The sequence below is a fragment of the Erpetoichthys calabaricus genome, chromosome 12 (genome assembly GCF_900747795.2).
Source record: "Erpetoichthys calabaricus chromosome 12, fErpCal1.3, whole genome shotgun sequence".
NCBI classification, from domain to species: Eukaryota; Metazoa; Chordata; class Cladistia; order Polypteriformes; family Polypteridae; genus Erpetoichthys; species Erpetoichthys calabaricus.
In genome coordinates, this window is record NC_041405.2 from 16,559,605 (window position 1) to 16,564,947 (window position 5,343).

The following is a 5,343-nucleotide window of genomic DNA, read 5'->3' on the forward strand; positions in this document are numbered from 1 at the left end:
GCGAAGTAGCACCGCCCATACACTACAATTATTGGCTAAATCTTAAAGCGAACCAGAAATTTCATTTTATGTTTGGATAGATTACTTGTCTGTCTACCTTCGTCCAGTTGAATCCCGCCCAGGGGCCTTTTTCGAGTCCGGAATCTTTTTTAGGGGGTTACAAAAACGCCTGTATAGATAGAGTGCTTGGCGGATACTTTAAAACCATTTTATGTTTTACATGGCTTTTTTTCCTATAGTTAGCTTTGATTTTTTTGTCTATCACTGTGTACGTAAAAGTCAGATTTAAGTGGCGCTGTTCATGGCGGACTTAACTGCCTTGGATTGGATTCTGTTTCCCAAATGTATAAAACTCGAGTCAGCGACGCCGGTGACCGTGGAAATTGTAAAAAGTGAACAAACACAGAGCTAAACTAAATATACTTTTAAAAGCAGGTGCTTCCCTTACAGTTTCGTAGATGGATGTAAGTTGCGTCTGATTCGTTATTGTTATGGTTAATTATATTTAAAGATTTGCTTCACTGGTTGTGTAAAATGTCAATAAAAAATGTAGCTGAGGACGTCTTTTGGGAAGGCACAGGGTGCCTTATATAGGTGACTAAATAAATCATTTTATCAAACTCCAGTCCTGTCAGACTTTCTGTTTTATTGGCCTTTGAAATATACTTATTTTGAGCCTGGATCAGAATATACTTTTAAGTGATCTCACTTATCACTTAAAATTGCGGAGCTTTTTCTTTTCCATTTTGTTTTCTAGATGACTCCTCATCCCCAGCCTTCCGCAAATTACAAGTCTGTGTTTTTATGTGTATTTGTGCGTTTTCAAAGGCGCTTTTCACATTTTAGAATGTTGTGATCGTTATTACTTAAGTTATCAATAACTTCTGTTCTTATTATTCTGTCCTTATTGTCAAAAAAAAAAAAATGAGATCTAGACGAGCATCGCTACACATCAGCCTGGTAACAAATTGGGTGAGAAATTCAAAAAGCATTTGAGTTTCTTGCTTTGAATTTCAGAGAGAGGCTTCCGAATGTTTGTTTGGAAATGTAAAATCTTCTGTCAGTACTGTATAATCTTTTTTTTTTTTTTGCATGTTTCTTATTTGATTAAATATTATGTTATTGCCAGAAATATAAGAATCTGGCAGCCTATAGTACACTCCAGTCACCAAATCTCTGGACTTTTTCCTTACTAGCGTAACCCAGAATGATTCTGACATGTTCTCTTCTTCTGCCTTGATTATACAGGCCAGAATATCATTTTTAGCATATTGTATTGTCCCCCTTTCTGTCCTTGTCTATGTTACCTGATGCATGTATAGCCACTAAAATGCTATTCCTCTCCGTTACTCTTATCTAGCCAATGTTAACCTGCACTGGCAGAGAGGTGCCAGACAGACAGAAAGGCAAGTGAGTCCTTCGGATTATACTAAGGAAGTGGCAAAAATAGAAGGAAAGTGAGAGATGCACAATGAAAGATTAATCATTCCACACCTCATAATGCTGTTATTAAGGACCCTGTTATGAGACTTTTTGATTAAAAAAAAGGTGCCAACAGTCTGACAAGAATACCAGTGTCTCCCAGAAGGAGCCTTGGGCAGACAGTCCTCTGTAGCAATATGTCTGGCCTGGATGTGTTTCGGAGACGACCAAGAGAGTGACCATACTGGGGATCAGACTGTGTCCCTGTGCTATTGGACAGTTGATATACATGAGTTTCCAAGTTAGAAATTCCTTGCCATCATCCAGTAACGCTGTGTATCCACTTCATTACTACACATCATCAACCTCAATGGACTAGCACCCTGTTTGGGGGGCTGTTTCCCTGACCTGTCCCATGTGTTACTAGAATAGGCTCTGGCCGTTGTGACCCTAAATTGAATTCAGCAGGTCTAATGTACCCCTCACATGCAGTGAATCATTGGCAGTGAGGTAAAATATTGACATAAATTAAAGAACACAGGGTTTCTTCAAAAATGAGATGATTTAAAAAAAAAGTTTAAGGTAAGCCAGCTCAATTCTTATTTTTTTGTTGCTGATTATGCATTTCTTATATATGAACATCTACACGTGGAAGTGTGTGTGTGTCTGTCTGTCCGGCCAGGAATTGCGAGGCTACAGCATGAACCTCAAAGAAAGCTATTCTGTCGCCAAAGAGAAACCGACGAGAAAAGCTGCTGTTAGACAACCAATGCGATTGATTGGTTGAAGTGTCAGCACTGGCGTATAGCTAGTATGCTGAGGTAGGCCCATCCTGTCTAGCATAACTGTTAGTAATTTATTTGCAATTAGATCCTAGGGGGTCGGCTGGGCAGTGGTGTCATGCTGGTGACAAACAAACTGGCTGTCTAAATGAAACTTGTAATAACTTTTTAAATCACTTTCTTACAACCGCTGTTAGTTAGCAAAAATGTGGCTGTTCCCGTTAGGGGTTGCCACAGCAGATCATCTTCCATATCTTTCTGTCCTCTGCATCTTGTTCTGTTACACCCATCACCTGCATGTCCTCTCTCACCAAATCCATAAACCTTCTCTTAGGCCTTCCTCTTTTTCTCTTGCCTGGCAGCTCTATCCTTAGCATCCTTCTCCCAATATACCCAGCATCTCTCCTCTGCGCATGTCCAAACCAACGCCATCTCGCCTCTCTGACTTTGTCTCCCAACCGCCCAACTTGAGCTGACCCTCTAATGTCCTCGTTTCTAATCCTATCCATCCTCATCACACCCAATGCAAATCTTAACATCTTCAGCTCTGTCTCCTGCTTTCTGGTCAGTGCCACCGTCTCCAACCCATGTAACATAGCTGGTCTCACTACTGTCCTGTAGACCTTCCCTTTCATTCTTGCTGATACCTGTCTGTCACAAATCACTCCTGACACTCTTCTCCACTTATTCCACTCTGCCTGCACTCTCTTTTTCACCTCTCTTCCACAATCCCCATTACTCTGTACTATTGATCCCAAGTATTTAAACTCATCCACCTTCACCAACTCTACTCCTTGCATCCTCACCATTCCTCTGACCTCCTTCTCATTTACACACATGTATTCTGTCTTGTTCCTACTGAACTTCATTCCTCTCCTCTCTAGAGCATATCTCCACCTCTCCAGGGTCTCCTCAACCTGCTCCCTACTCTCGCTACAGATCACAAAGTCATCAGCAAACATCATAGTCCATGGGGAATCCTGTCTAATCTCATCTGTCAACCTGTCCATCACCATTGCAATAAGAAAGGGCTCAGAGCTGATCCCTGATGTAATCCCACCTCCACCTTGAATGCATCTGTCACTCCTACCGTAGACCTCACCACTGTCACACTTTCCTCGTACATAACCTGTACAACTCTTACGTACTTCTCTGCCACTCCCGACTTCCTCATACAATACCACAACTCCTCTCGAGGCACCCTGTCATATGCTTTCTCCAGGTCCAACAAGACGTAATGCAACTCCTTCTGGCCTTCTCTAAACTTCTCCATCAACACCTTCAAAGCAAACATTGCATCTGTGGTGCTCTTTCTTGGCATGAAACCAAACTGCTGCTCACTAATCATCACCTCACTTCCTAACCTAGCTTCCACTACTCTTTCCCATAACTTCATGCTGTGGCTCATCAATTTTATCCCCCTGTAGTTACTGCAGTCCTTCACATCCCCATTATTCTTAAATATCGGCACCAGTACACTTCTTCTCCACTCCTCAGGCATCCTCTCACTTTCCAAGATTCCATTAAGCAATCTGGTTAAAAACTCCACTGCCATCTCTACTAAACACCTCCATGCTTCCATAGGTATGTCATCTGGACCAATGGCCTTTCTGTTCTTCATCCTCTTCGTATCTGTCCTTACTTCCTCTTTGCTAATCCTTTGCACTTCCTGATTCACTATCTCCACATCATCCAACCTTCTTTCTCTCTCGTTCTCTTCATTTATGAGCCTCTCAAAATAATCTTTCCATCTGTTCAACACACTCTCCTCCCTTGTGTGTACGTTTCCATCTTTATCCTTTATCACCCTAACCTGCTGCACATCTTTCTCAGCTCTGCAACTCTGTCTAGCCCACCGGTCCTTTTCTCCCTCCTTAGTGTCCAACCTTTCATGCAACTCATCATACGCCTTTTCTTTAGCCTTAGCCACCTCTCTCTTCACCTTGTGCCTTATCTCCTTGTACTCTTGTCTACTTTCTGCATCTCTCTGACTATCCCACTTCTTCTTCGCCATCCTCTTCCTCTGTATGCTCTCCTGTACTTCCTCATTCCACCACCAGTTTTCCTTGTTCTCCTTCATCTGTCCAGATGTCACGCCAAGCACCCTTCTTGCTGTCACCCTTACTACATCTGCTGTAGTTGCCCAACTGTCTGGTAACTCTTCACTGCCACCCAGTGCCTGTCTCACCTCCTCCCTAAACTCAACCTTGCATGGAGACTGTTTTAGTAAAGTTATTAAAAATTAAATAATATATATATACCGCCCCGAGTGGGCCCCGCCAAGCTCATAGGCCCTTGTGATTTGCACAATCTGCACAATCCATTGCTATGCTAGTGAGTGCCAGACTTTATGGTTTCTAGGTGCATGGGGTTATTACAGCATGGGCTTACACAGCTAATATAATATAAATGTTTAAAGGCAATAGCAGAGTAGTCTGTCTTGCCAACTCACCAGGGTTGGCATTGAGTTAAGGCACATCCATCATGATGAGTGCTTACAAGGTTCTCCTGCCTGTTCAGGTTGCCTGAGTCAGAGTTCTCTTGGTCACAACCAATGTATGGTTGTAATAACTGCCAAATCCCCCACTACCCCCCACCCCTAAAATAAAGTCATAGTATTCCTGACGCAAACTTGAAATCTCAAGCATTTGCCTGGAATGGTTAAATCAAAAGTGCTAATTGGAAAGTGGCCTTATACATCTTTTGAAATGCCATCTTTATGTTCACATCATACCATTTTCCCAACCCGCTGAATCCTAACTACAGGGTCACGGGGGTCTGCTGGAGCCAATCCCAGCCAACACAGGGCACAAGGCAGGAACATAACCTGGGGCAGGGCGCTCAGCCCACTGCAGTTTTTATGTTCAGAATCCTGAAATTTGAGGAAGCTCATTTCTCTAAGTCTAAAAAGAGGACTTAAATTCCAAACCACTGGAGATCCTGCACAGAAGCTTTTATTTCAGTCCGAGTGGGAGTCTGCCATCGCGCAGAGTGCCCATGGAGGTCACGGTTCGTTTTATTTTTCGGTTTATTTTTTGCCCTCCCCACTGACCCACATTCTGTACTTTCCCAACTGCCAGATGTGCCCTGCTGAAGTCAGTGCAGAGTGTGGGATATTCATCTCATGTCTGCTTCAGGA